This window comes from Dipodomys merriami, unplaced genomic scaffold, assembly GCF_024711535.1.
Source record: "Dipodomys merriami isolate MVZ:Mamm:240054 unplaced genomic scaffold, mDipMer1.0.p SCAF_21, whole genome shotgun sequence".
NCBI classification, from domain to species: domain Eukaryota; kingdom Metazoa; phylum Chordata; class Mammalia; order Rodentia; family Heteromyidae; genus Dipodomys; species Dipodomys merriami.
Genome location: NW_027203493.1, coordinates 16,378,442 through 16,393,639, shown reverse-complemented (window position 1 = coordinate 16,393,639; position 15,198 = coordinate 16,378,442).

Here is a 15,198-nt window from a genome sequence, read left to right as displayed (position 1 = left end):
TGAATAACAGTTCCAATGACTGGAATTGTCCCCTTAAAAATGGTTAAAATGTGAGCTGGAAAACTTGGGAGGGGCAGCCGGGCGCTGGTGGCTCACGCCTGTAATCCTAGCTACTCAGGAGGCTGAGATCTGAGGATCGCGGTTCAAAGCCAGCCCGGGCAGGAGAGACCGTGAGACTCCTATCTCCAATAAACCACCAGAAAAACCGGAAGTGGCGCTGTAGCTCAAGTGGTAGAGCGCTCTCCTTGAGCTGAAGAGCTGAGGGACAGCGCCCAGGCCCAGAGTTCAAGCCCCACGACCGACAAAAAAAAAAAAAAAAAAAAAAAAAAAAAAAAAACTTGGGAGGGGGGACTGGAAGGGGATAATTCAGAGAAAAACAAGGTAACAAGTTCAGCAACAAATGTACTCACTACCTTCCCCATGTAACTGTAACCCCACTGTACATCACTTTTACAATGAAATTTTAAAAGTTTTAAATGGCTAAAATAGCCAGGTCCCAGTGACTCACTCAGGAGGCTGAGATCTGAGGATCATGGTTTGAGCCCATCTTGAGCAGGAAAATCCATGAGACTCTTATCTCCAATTAATCACAGAAAAATTAGAAAGTGGTACTGTAGCTCAAGTGGTAGAGTGCTAGTCTTGAGCAAAATGGAGCCCAGGGAGACCTCCCCGGCCCAGAATTCAAGCCTCAGGACTGGCACACAAAAAAAGGTTAAGATGTTAAATTCTATGTTTTATACACATTATTTCAATGCAAAACTCAATGAACTAAAAATACAGTCATCATAATAGATAATATTTGAAGGCAGTATTTTAAAAGATTTAAGTTAATGCAAAAATAAATCCATAAGGAGACAAATAGCAGAAATAAATAAATAAATAAAATTTGTGGCTAGTACTGGGGTTTCAATGTTGGGCATCATACTTGCTCAGTTGGTGCTCTACCATTTGAGCTAGGCCTACAGCCATTTTGCCACTTATGTTGGAAAGAGAGAGTCTCAAGACTTTTTACTTGACTGACCTTGAATCATAATCATCTAGAGCTCAGCCTCCTGAGTATCTAGGATTATGGGCCTAATAGCTGGCAAAAAAAAAAAATAAGATTAAAAAATATTTTTTGAAGATAGAATCTTACTATGTAACTGAGACAGCCCAAAAACTCACTATGTAGTCCAAATTGGCTTTGAATTTATCCTACCTCAGCCTCCTGAGTGCTTGATTATAGGCATGTGTCACCACATCCAACAAACATTAAAAAAAAATAGACAGGATCAGAAATAATGTATCAAACCACAATGAAGCCTGAGTCAAGAGGAAAAACTCAGCCAGAATGACCCTGTAGGTCACTCCTTACCCTTCACCCCTAGACTAGATGAGTTTCTTGGGGAGACTGAGGGTGGGGGTATAGTTCTCTTGTTAGCCTTCTACACTATCACTAAGGAATTATTTCCATGTACATTGGACCCTAGAAGAAGTTGAAATCCAAAGAGTTAAACTTCGGAGATCACTACTGGTTAACCAATGAATTAATGATGGAACATCCAGGTACTGAATGGCGAGGAAATATGCATTTGTAGTTTGGAGGCCTTCGTGTCCCTTCCCAGGCAAGTTCTACCCCTAGGGCTGGAATTTTACTTGGAAATATTCATCAGCATACCGAGCCCACAGATAGATCTCTTGGCAGATCCCTTCTCTTCTGGTTTTTAAATGGGTTTCAGATCTAACTCCTGAACACACTGCTACCCTTTTGCCAACTCACTTGGGCAGTTACAGGTGGGGAGGCAGCTGTGGGGCAAGTTTCTGCAGGAACCCCTGAGGTTCAGGTACTTCCATTAACAATGCAAATGCAGGGGAGTGTCAGCTGATTTATTGAATGAAGCCTTTGGCACAACCTCTTGCCCCACTGGGGTTCATCTGTCATCCCCTCCTCAGCTCTGGCAACTGGGTGGATGGGCTACATGTGCTAACTGAATCCCATTAATATTGTCTCTGGGCTCTAGATATATAGAGGCTTCTATCTTTTTTTTTTCCCAGTCGCAATGATTAGAGCCACGAAAATCCATCATTATCCCCGTGGGCTCCCACCCTCCTTCCCCTGGCATGTTCTGTTGTCTTGACTGGGAAGCAGGCAATGTATTTTCTTCCTCCCCAGTCTGCAGGATCTGGTCCTGCCTTCCTCTCAAAGTCCTGGCCAGCCCTACCCGGGTTCTCTCTGGCCTCCAGAAATACAACTCTCCCACCCTGTGGTCTCTGCCTTTAGCCTTCTCCTTCCCACCTCCTGCACTCCCCAACCTCTGGTCTCTCTTCTTCCAGTTCCCTGAGCCTCTGCTGGATTTTGCCCTGCAGGGGACTTGTGGCTATACCTGCTCACATTTTGATCAGCACAGCTGGGACTAGGAGGGTGGTGCTACTGACACCTAGTGGGAAGGTCAAGCCTCTGGCTAAAGAATCTTTATTGCACAGGACAGTGCCCTGCCCAACTCCTGGCATGATCTAGCCTGGCCCTGGTGGTTCACTACTGTAATCCTAGCTACTCAGGAGGCTGGCCTCTGAGGATCATGGTTTAAAGACAGCCTGGGGAAAAAAGTCCATAAGGATCTTATTTCCAATTCATCACCAAAAAAGCTATTAGTAGAGTCATGTCTCAACTGGTAGAGCACCAGCCTTGAGTGAAAAAGCCAAGTAAGAGTGTGAGGCCATGAGATGCAATACTTACATATGTGCATGTGCTCACGTGTGGGCACGCACACACACATACATACATACACACATACACACACACAGAGATACGGACCCAAGTGCCAATGATGCCAAGTTGAGAAACTGCTCTGGATAACCAATGCACCCGCTGAAGTCTGAGCATCACTTCTGGGAAATGGAGCCTCTGCCTTTATTTCCCTGTCACCCCCCACCTCACCCCCCACGTCCCCAAATAGCCAGCAGATTTATCCATTTTCAGGGCATATTCCTTCTGTCATGAAGAGTACTTAACCCTAGTTTACCTTTGTAGCTCTGTATTCTTGTTTCATTGACGAGCTACCCAGTTGATCAAAGGCCGGCAAAGTCAGGTTCCTCATCTGTTGTCAAGTGTCTGTACCTGTGTTTAGTCCCCCAGCACTTAACCAAACAAATGCAAATCATCTACTGTAGGCCAAGGACTATTAAATAGCAATACCAAAGCCATGCATAATGTGGACGTAGAACTTGACTTTATCCATCTTCAGCCATCATTAGACAAGTGTGATACATGCTCCAAAGGAATGGAGTAATGGACACTTAAGAAAAAGAAATTTGAACTGGACTAGGTGGGAGGAATCAGTCTCCCCTCTCCTTCCTCTTACAATCCTCCTTCTTGGCTTCTGTCTCCCATCCCAACAAGGGATTCATGTACATTTTGTGCTAAATTTTAAGTCTTTTGGAATCATTTACAAAGCATCTCACAAGCCAGAAGCGCAAAAGAAACTACTGGGGTACAAATGGAAATAATCAGAGGTTTTGATTTTCATTTGTAAGTACGTTCCACAATATATGTAACTGGGTTCTAGCTGGGTGTTGGTGGCTCATACCTGTAATCCTAGCTACTCAGGAAGCTGAGTGGAGCTATGGTTCAAGTGGTAGAGCTCTTGCCTTGAACTAAAGAGCTCAGAGACAGCGCTCAGGCCCAGAGTTCAAGCCCCATGACTAACAAAAAAAAACAAAACAAAACAAAACTGAGTTTTCTGAAAGCTGACTCTGGAAGCAGGTTTATTGGGGAGAGATTAGTCTCAGGTGATAACTTGGATGAAAGTGAAGAAGGGAGGTCTGGGAGGAAGGAAGTAGGCGTGTGTGTGTGTGTGTGTGTGTGTGTGTGTGTGTGTGTGTGTGTGTGTGTGTGTGTGTGTGTGTGTGTGTGTAAGAAAACCCTCAGCCAACCCTAGAAGGAGCTCTGGGGCTGGGACAGCCCTGTGGAGTGGTCCTGAATTGAGATCAAGAAGTCCAGACTTTGTACTTTTATTAGTCAGGCACTGGCTCTGAACCAACTTTTTTAAGGTCATGACCTTGAGTGAGCAGCTTTCTGTGACCCAAACCACAGTGAGGAATCCTCTTAAGAACTCTCAATGTATGTAAGCTGAGTACTATAGTGTCCACCTCCAGAATCTATCCCAACAGCAATATGTGACACCATGTATACACACACACACACACACACACACACACACACACACACACACACACACAGATCTATTACATTATGCTGAGAAGTATATGCCATCCAGAAAATTTAGTGACCATATATTCAGAATAGGATTACTAGATTTAATAAAAGGATCATTTTTTTAAATCAATGCATTTCATTATGAGCCCCATTCCCCCCCCCAAAAAAAAGGCCCTCAAAAGATTCTATATGAAGTAATGCATTTATTCTTTATTTTAAAATTAATGAAAGGCAAACATACCTTGGGATGACAGAAAGCAGGACAGGGACCCACCAGAACTAAGCTGATTTGGACTTTTGCTATGACTGTATGTGACTACAGTAGGTTGGAAGGGGGCTGGAGTCTGACACTCTGTGTTTCAGTTCCAGGACTTCTACGTACTAGGTAAACTTGAGTCTTGTTAGTTTGCCTTGTGCCTATTTCTGCATTTATTTATTTATTTATTTAGTCATTCATGGGGACTGAACTCTGGGCCTGGACACTCTCCCTCAGCAATTCAGCTCCAGGCTAGCGCTCTACCACTTGAGCCATAGTGTCTCTTCCAGCTTTTTCTGCTTATGTGGTACTGAGGAATTGAACCCAGGACTTCATGCATGCAAAGCAAGCATTCTACCACTAAGCTACCTTCCCAGCCCTATTTCTGCATTTATTAAGCAAGGGTAGTATAGCACTTGCTTCATGGGATTGTTGTGAGGATTATGTGAACCAATAAATGTAAGGTGCTTCAGATAATGACTGAGACACAGGAGGCGCTCAGTGGATGTTACTCAACTTCATTAATCTAAGTGGGTTTTCTCCAGGGAAATGGATGATATGGCTTGTTGAAAGGATTATAGAGTTCTTATATCATGTAAAATAGAGCATTGCCCGCCAGTATACCAACTTCACCATGTATAAAGACCAACAATTGTTCTAGTTATTTGCTTTGTTACCTTCCACATGAAGCTCCTACCTCATGGTTCAGCATAGCCACTTCAGCCTCAGATATCATGTCAGCACCAAAACCCAATTGGAAGTAGAAAGATATTCCCTTACTTTAAAAAATATTTTATAAAAGTTGCACACCTACTTCTGTGTCCATTTTATAGACTTGGACTTTAGCCTTATGGCTAAGCTTACTCAAAGAAGGCTAGGAAATATAGTTTTTATTCTGGACAGCCCGTCTGGTTGAGCTATGGGATGAAGGAAGCCTATTGCTGCTGAAGGACACAGCAGAAATCAGAGAAGAACTAGCTGTCTCTGCCACATGTCTCAAATTTACTTTTGACATCAAAAGGGCAGGAAAACAGGTTATTGCCCATTGCAGCTGCTAGTGACTACCTTGAAATCCAGAAACACATCTGGATTTGTTCCTCTTCTGGTCAGGAGCTGACTGCTGGATCTCAAGAGTTCCTTGACATGGAATTAGAAATAGGGGAATCTGAGTTGGGTGTCTACAAGACAGACAGACAGTCAGATAGACATGGCTGCTGTGTAAGGCTACTTCCTATGACCATTTCCATCTCACAAGGTCCACTTAGTTGTCTTCTCCACTTGAGGTCCCTTATACCAAAAATCCCCTCTCCTAAGAAGCCTCAGTGTGTGGGGTGGGAAGAAGAAGAAGACCGGGCAAGGTCTTAGTTAATCCCAGGACAATTTCTCCACCTCAGCCATCAGAGACCACAAGATCTGGGGGACCACAAGATCTGGGGGATGAGCCCTGGGGATTCCCAAGTTACCCAGGCAGCCCCTAGAGGGCAGTAGACTTTATTCCTCATCCAGGTAGAGCGACTGGCTGCTCAGTAGTGCAACACTGTGTGTGACCTTTGGCCACAATTTGTTATTAAAGGACAAAGGTATTAACAGTTACTAAGCAGCCAGTCAATGCTAAGAACTGCATCAGGGGATTAAATTAGTTCATTATACCCTTACCACTGTGCTAGGAGATGGGGGGTTTTAGGCCCATCTTACAAATGAGAAAGTATGGCAAGAGTGGTGGAGGAACATAATCAAGGCTACAGATCTTCAAAGGAGTGGAACAAGTGCTAGAATAGGGTCCTAGTCAAGTGCTGGTGGCTCAGGCCTATTATTCTAGCTGATCAGGAGACTGAGACTGAAGCTTGAAGTTCAAAGCCAGTCAGACCAGGAAAGTCTGTGGGACTCATCTCCAATTAACCACCAAAAAGCCAAAAGTGGAGCTGTGACTCACGTGGTAGAATAGTAGAGGTGAGCAAAAAAGCTAAGGGCCGTGCTTTGGGCCTGAGTTCAAGCCCCAGTACCCAAACAAAACACAAACAATAAAATAAAACAATTTTTCCGACTAAGGTTTTAACCTGTAAGAGTTGTCTGTTATTAAATACACATGAGAAATCTCTGTGGTATAGAGGGGCAGTGGGAGACAATGGGAGAATCAACTAAATGAATGAAACAGATATTTACTGAGTGCTCACTAAGACCAATAAGTGAAGACGAATAAGACACATTTCCTGTATGGCCAGCTACACCTCTACTTCTGGCTTTTTGCTAGTTAATTGGAATCTTACCAACTTTTCTGCCTGCAACCCTCCAATCTTAGCCTCCTGAGTAGCTAGGATTATGGGTGTGAGCCACCAGCAATAGTCTCTCTCTCTCTCTCTCTCTCTCTCTCTCTCTCTCTCTCTCTCTCTCTCTCTCTCTCTCTCTCTCTCTCTCTCTCTCTCATTTTCAAATAATATTCTTCTTGTCTTTTCTTAGGCTACAGCATCTATCTCATTTTCATGCCCTCCCTCTGCTCCCTAGTTCCTCATGAAGATTATTCCTTTTGAATCCTATTCCCAGGACCACATCTCACTGTGTTCTTGAGGTCCTCATAAAAGACAGGACTCTAGGAATTTCACACACAGTGACATCAACAGAAGATATTCTTAGGAGAGGAACACAACGGCTCAATGCCTTTGTGTCCTGATCAAAATCAACTCCAGGAAATGGAAATGAGGTTTTTTTTCTTTGTTGTTGTTGCTGTTTTCTTTTCTTTTGTCTTGTTTGTTCATTTATCTGTCTTTGGGAGGGTAAAAGGGAGTATAGAAATGAAGAGAAAGGGGTGAATAAATGCATTCTGTTGAAAATGAACTATTCAACTTGTGGGTGGAAATAGGAAGGAAAAACCATGAAAGAGCAAGGGAAGGGGTGATGTGTAAAAATGCACCCTTTACCTGACTTATGAAACAGCAACCCCTGGGTACATCAACTTTATAATGACAATAGAAAATAAAAAATTCTTCTGCAATGTGGAAGGAATGGACATCTTCAGTGAGGGATATCTGCAGAAACTTTGACCTATATCAGGGAGTTCTGGCTCCCCATCCTCTGCTTCCCTGTCCTTCCCAAGCATGGTTTCCAAGCAGGGCTACAGCCCACCCAGCCCTCAGTGAGCCTTTGCCTGCTGTTGCTTCCCAGGCACTAGGACACCTGGGGATGGATGGAGATGTTTTTGTCCTCAATGCCTCCATGTTCATGCTTCTTGGGCCTTTCCTGATCTAGTTCTCATTTCTCCGCTTACCTCTTCTTCCCTCCACCTGTCTCCCCAAGACTCTACTCAGTGTTTCCTATACTCACATTAAATCTTGTAGGTTTCAGTCAGAGGTTCTAAGGGCAGGACTTTAACTTTGGAGTTCTGGGTAATCTTGTCTACCCCACTCCCCAGCAATTCCTAGGTAGGGAGCTGCCTCTGGCACCTCTGAACTCATACCAGCCTGCCAAGGAGGTGATGCCATGAGTTAGGTCAGTAGATTCTACCATTCAGACAAACCTGAATTCTGATGTGATACCTGGCACTTCTTGGCTGGATGACCTAGGTCAAGTGATTAGAACTCTCAGCGCTTCTGCATTCTTATTGTAAAGCACTTCAGAGAGGCAAGAAAGGTTGACATGAAACTATGCATTTGAAGTTTCATGAACTTGCTATGAGATAGCACATCTGCCAGTTCTCAGCCTCCTTTTGCTCACAGACTTATTCCTTTAATAGTGAATCACTTCGGTGTGTCAGATGAGAATAAAACAAAGTTGACCATGGGTTAGGATCTTGCAATCACTTTGCAATGCGAGGAGATGGGAATGGCTTCCTCAAGTTTGTGGCTAAGCTGCTTCCATGGGGTGACACCCTGTTTGTGTGACTTGATAAGCATGCTAGAAAAAGGCCACACACCAGCAGGCTCTTATTATCTGGCTTCTTCTAGACAATTCCTGGAGATTTTCTTCATTGGTGGTCTGATCTATGGAAAATATATACAATAAGTTCAGTAGTATATAAAACCATTCTTGGAAGTCTCAAATGTCAGTTAAGGACCCACTTCTTAGAGCATAGGAAAGCTATTATTTTGGGTAGAATGAACTTTAATACAATTGAATGAGTATACAAAGAGTATACCTATAAAACAACAAACACATTCATTAAATTGTCCTTACATTTCATGATCATAGCCAATGGCTCATACCTGTAGTTCTAGCCAGTCATGAGGCGGAGATCTGAAGACTGAGGTTCAAAGCCAGCTTGAGGAACCAATGTCACTGAGACTCTTATCTCCAATTAACCAGGAAAAGAAAACACCTGGAAGTGGAGGTATAGCTCAAGTGTTAGAGTTCTAACCCTTAACAAGAAAGCCTATCAAGGTTGAAAAGTCCCAGTATTGGCACAAACATATAAATGGACGAGCATCTGTATATGCTCGCATGATGAAACCAAACTCAGTGTTGTTTTAATTAATCATACCTTACTATTTCAAAAAAATGGATCAACATCCCATGGTTACAAAATTATGCCTACTTTAGAAAGGTTGGAAAGTATAGAAGATAATAAGCCACTAATGAGGAGTGACTTAGTATGGCACCCTCAAAGGTGATTCAGAAACCCTCTGGAGGTCCCTGAGACCTTTCAGGGGGATTTCAGGGCCAGAATTTTTTTCATTGTAATATCAAACCATTACCTATGCGTTTGCTCTTACTCTTTCATGAGTGGACCATGGGGCAAATAGCTAATGGTGTGCTTGTCTATTCCTCTGTTTTCAAGTTCTCTAATTTTAATGTTGAATACAGTAAACCCTGGTAGGTTTAGTTCACACAAACAAAAGTTCTTGGTGAGCCCAACAATTTCCAAGAGCATATCTAGTCTTGACAATAAAAAACTTGAGAACCACTGCTTTGGAGATCAGTATACTTTTGCCAGTCTTTGGCCTATGAATGCATTTAATCAGAAAAAAAATGCATCTGTTATTGAGATGGTTTATACTGAAATTTAGATCTGGAATATACATCCCAAAGGCCTATGTGTTAAAGATTTGGTCTTCAGCTTGGCCTTCCTGAAAGGTGGTAGAAATTTTAAGAGGAGGTCTAAGGCCAATTGGAGAGTTACTCTCAAAGAGGAAAGCAGGCTCTGCTATTTCTCATCCCAGCTACGAGGAGAAGGGGCTTTGTGCTGCCTTGTGCTCCCCACCATCTCGTGCGAATGCTTCACCATAGGCCCAAAACACCTGTTCCAAAAGACTGTGGGCCTCTAAAGCTGTGAACCAATATAAGCTATGAGCCTTTTCTTTTTAAATCAATTGATTATCTTTTGTGAGTTGATTGTCTCAGTTACTTGTTCTAGTAGCAGAAAACTGACTCATATACTTATATCTTGGTTTTGTTCCCTTAGTGTGTTAGATATGAATATATAAAGACACCAACATGTCTCTGTGTTACTAAATATCCTGGAGATAATACCATTAGTTATTCTATGAGTTACTCTTCCATGCTCTTTGAAAAGCAACCCTCACAGGATCACCTGTACGGGACTCTAGGCATTCACACACAAACTGTCCGGCTAAAGGAGAATACCTCTTAGGGAAAGAATTCAAAGGTGTAACTTCTCTGAACATTTAAAATATGATTTATTGAAACAAAATCTAAGAAATAGAAACTTGGGTTGTTTTTGCTTTTGAGTATTTGGGGGAGGGGCAAAAGAGAAGGGCAGAGAAAGGGAGGGAGGGAGAGAGGGTGAGCAAATGCAATAGTGCTATTTGGTGTGTAGTTTGTAGAAAATGAATATAACTTGTGGGCATGGAGGTGGGGGAAACTGGAGGAGAGTGAGGAAAGGATTGACATTATCTAAAGAAAGGAATCAACTCATTACCTAAGTTATGAAATGGTTACCTCTCTGTACAACACCTTAATAATAACAACAATAAAATTATATGTGTATGTTTCAAAGCAACCCTCTAAGATAGGAGGTATTATATCTCCACTAAAAATAATTAATATTAACTATTTTGTTGCAGAATTACATAACTAGGTTGTATAATCCAAGTTGGCTGTGGTGCACAGGCCTGTAATTCCAGCATTTCGATGTTGACAAAGGCAGTTTGTGAGTTGGAGGCCAGTCTGGTCTTCATAGTGAGTTCCAGGCCAGCTGGAGCTACATAGAAAAACCCTGACTGGGAAAACCACCCACAAAAATAAAAACAAAACAATTCTAAGCAACGCAAAGCACTGAATTATTTATTATTATCTGAATTTTCCAGAATTTATGTACCCATTCTATTAAAAATGTTTATAAAGTTTTCTATAAGTTACCAGTATCTGAGTGTCCTTGAGCACACAGCCTTTTGGGATCTCTGGTTTATTGTAATAAATTATTAGAAAAGGAACTTTGGGATCACTAAGAAAACAATTTTCTTCAGAAATTTTTTCTCCCTTTAGTCAGTCATAGAGCTTGAACTCAGGGCATGAACACTGTTTCTGAGCATTTCTGCTCAAGGCTAGCATGCTACCACTTTGAGCCACAGCTCCACTTCTGTTTTTTTAGGTGGTTAAATAAAAGGAAGAATCTCTCAGACTTTCCTGCCCAGACTGTCTTTGAACCATGATCATTAGATCTCAGCTTCCTGAATAGCTAGGATTACAGGCGTGAGTCACCAGGGTCTGGCCAGAATTTCCATATAGGTTGACAAAGTGTTTTCTAAGACATCCATGCCCTTTCACAATTCTATTTCGAATACCTGAAGAGTACTTATATCAATTATCACTGGGAATGATAATTATGCAAACCTAATAAACAAAAAACAGATTATTTCCATACTTTACAAGGAATTTCTTTAATCCTTACAGAGGTCAAACACCACTTAAAATCTTTTTTTAAAGTAATCGTTTATATTGAGTTTAGTCCCAAGAGACCTGATGTTTATATAGAACACCACACTGGCTGACTACATTAATGGCATTGTGCTACCAAACTCAAATAAGAAGTGGCAGATTCTCTGGAAGTTAATGCAATATACACACATTTCAAGACATAGCTGGTAAATAATTTAGGACTCTAGTTATCTGGGGCATGTAGATTATCCTATTTTAATTTATACAACTAAGAAGTGCAATGTTTGAGAGACTTCTTTGGGTGGTAGGAGGTAGTATATTCCTTTTACAGGGGTAACACAGAAGATTATTAGATGGAATGGGGTCTAAGATCCTCATCCAATAGGTCTCTGAAATGAACATTTCTAATGTAGGCTCTGCTTGCCAGAGACCTGACCTAGGGCAGGTGCTTCCCAAGAAATCGGGAACAAGACACAGAACACCTGGGTCTTAGAATCCTGAATTTTCTTCTGTCTGAATGATCGGGCATGTTAGTTCACCTCTGTAGGTCTCCATGTACTCAAGTGTAAAACAAGGGGTTTATGTTGGTTCAGCATTTCTTAAGCTTCTCCCATCAGATAAGCGACAAGACAGATAAGATTTACTCACATGACACACTCCCAAGGGTGTGCCCCTTGGCACCCAGAATTGAGGCTGCATGTTAAGTACAGTTCCCAGAAGGTAGCCCAGAGCTCCACCTCCTTTCCCTGTCTCCAGAAAGGATCCTGAACCCAAAGTATAATAATAGGAAGATCGGGCAGCCCCCATCTCTGTTCTGATGTATTTTGGTAAAGCATCCTTCACAATCTATTGTATTTTAATGTTTATATTTTAATGTTGAATGATTGACCTCCTCCTTCCCTATTATCCCAGGTGCATATAGATGTCAGACAAAATACCAGATATGCACAGTGTTCTTGACATAGACAGGACAATCCAACCTAAGCCTGGCTGTAAGCATTCTGTTTTAGGTCCAACCAAAAGCCCTCACCTCCCCAGACCTAATGGCTTTTTAGATAACTTCTATCTTCTTGCTCAGACCCCATAAAACTCTAACTGCAATCCTACGTTCTTGCACATCCCCTGATCCTGTGGGAAGGTTGCTGCCCCTCGCTGTGTTTCAACAGTCTTTGCCTGTTGAGACTGAGTCTGGCCTATTCCTTTTTTCCTTTTTTCTAACAAATGGGTCTTTAAAAATATATTCTAAGCTGGGTGCCGGTAGTTCACACCTGTAATCCTAGCTACTCAGGAGGCTAAGATCTGAGGAACACAGTTCAAAGGCAGCCAGGGAAAGAAAGTCCATGAGACTCTTATCTCCAATTAACTACCAGAAAACCAGAAGTGGCACTGTGGCTCAAGTGGTAGAGTGCTTGCCTTAAACTGAAGAGCTGAGGGACAGCACCTAGAACCAGAGTTCAAGCCCCATCACCAAAAACAAAAAACAAAAAACAAAAAACTGGGAATAAATCTCAACTTAGTTTTTTTGTTTTTCTTTTTGTCAGTCATGGGGCCTGAACTCTGGGCCTGAGTACTGTTACTCAGTTCTTCAGCTCAAGGCTAGCGCTCTACCACTTCAGCCACAGCACCACTTCTGGCTTTTTCTGCTTATGTGGTACTGAGGAATCAAACCCAGGGCCTCATGCATGCAAGGCAAGCACTCTACCACTGAGCCACCTCTCCAGGCCCTCAACTTAGTTTTTAAATTCTAATAATGTAGTTCAGAATGGGTAGCTAAAAAATGCTGTTTAAGATTAGTTTCTACCAATAGCTAGGGGTATGGCTCAAAATGATAGAGCATTTCCTTGTGAGCACAAGACTGAGTTCAACCCCTCATACATCCAAAAAAGAGAGAGATTAATTTTGTTCTTTAAGGTTTGAGATTTTGAAAGTGAGTTTCTCCGAAAGTACTGTAATCTTTTCATAATGTCAGTACCTCTGTGATACTTGAAGCAACAACCTTGAAATTATAAAGATAGGCCAAATATATGTATTAGTTACTCTCTTGGCCTGTTTTTACAACTAGAACTCTAAGATGAAATGAGCTGATAAGAATTTAGTGTTCTTCCTTTATAGTAGCATTTGGAAAAGTTCAGGTTAAAAAGTGTCAAGGGAAGAAACGTTTCTGTAGTCAAAGAAGTTTGAATCAGTGCAGCTTAACCAGATTTTTTGGCTGCAGAACTTCAGGTCCTTTAAAATCCAATCTATTGACATTTCTGTGAATATTCAGCTCAGAAATCTGATTTGCAATGTTTTCCCAAGATTTTGTCACAGAATCTTACGTAGAACAGCTTCAAGGCACATTCTTTGTGAAACTCTGTCTTACAATAAATCACTTTTACAAGGTTTCAATGGCTTCCAAGAAGTCTGAGAGAGTATTCAGCAATGATATTATCCATGCTGACCTACTGACTACCAGAGAATTCTGCTCCTGAGTGACACACAGTGTCACCTACCAAATGTACTTGACTTCCTCCCTTATTATTTACTTCCTTTGATTCTGCCAAAGCAAACAAACAGTGGTTCTACCGTAGAATGTACACTGCTACCTCTGTCAGGTCCTGACAGTAAACTAGCAGTCAAAAAATTCAGTTCAGAACCTTTATTTAAGTAATTGAGTGGCTAAGACTAAGAAATGTATTAATGAGAAACAATATTTTTGTGTGTAATATTGAACTCAGAGCCTTGCACTCACTAGGCAGGCATTATACCACTTAAGTCATGTCCACGGCCCTTATTGATTTTGTTTTATTTATTTATTTATTTATTGCTGGTAGTGGGGCCTGAACTCTGGGCCTGGGTACTGCCACTCAGCTCTTCAGCTCAAGGCTGGCGCTCTACCACTTGAGCCACAGTGCCACTTCCGGCTTTTTCTGCTTACGTGATACTGAGGAATCAAACCCAGGGCCTCATGCATGCAAGGCAAGCACTCTACCACTGAACCACCTTCCCAGGCCCTGATTTCGTTATTTTTAAGTTGGGGTTTAACTTTGTCTCTGGGATATCCTGGACTATGATCTTCTTACTTTTACTGGGATGATAAGCACACACGACCACACCCAACTTTTATTGGTTGAAATGGAGTCTCACAAACTGGTTTTTTTGGCCAGATGACCTTAAAACTGTGATTCTCCTGATCTATACCTCCTGAGTAGCTATGATTACTGAGACACCACACCTTGTATGATACAATAGTGAAAACAAAACTAGTTGTACTTATACAATGAGATTATGATTTTAAATGTTGTCAAGAGATGAATTTTAAGTATAAAATAAAGCTCCCAGATTTCCTGGTTCATAACCTATGACCATTTTGAAGAAACTGGAAGATAAGATTAATGGTCCAAGTTATTAAGCAGTCTGTACCTAAGCTATGTTAAGTACTGTACAGTCAGATCTTCACTCATATATCACTTCACCAAAGAAGTCTTTCTTAAATACTCCATCTCAAATAACTTCCCTATAATTCTCTAAAAAAAACCCTCCCCCACCCAGTAAGACTTTGTGCTGCTTGGAAGTGATCACCCCTCAACATTAGATTATTTTGCTGTTTATTGTCTGACTTCTCAGTGGAACATTAAGCTCCATGAGAACAGAGATTTGGGGAGGTTTGTTCTGTGCAGTGTCTCTAGCATCTACAACAGCCTATTGAACATTCTAGGTCCTCAATCAAGTAAATTATACAAGGAAGGCATAAGTGAATGATCTCGTGGAATTCTAACCACAGCCCTGAGTTAAGTCCTATTATTATTTCTATTTGGTAATTGAGGAGACCAGGCCACAAAGAGGTTAAGTCACTTGCTCAAGGACATGCTAAGAAGTGGTAGAGCCTGTATTCCGAACGCAGTCTGACATCATAGATTTAGTACCAGGCTCTACAGCC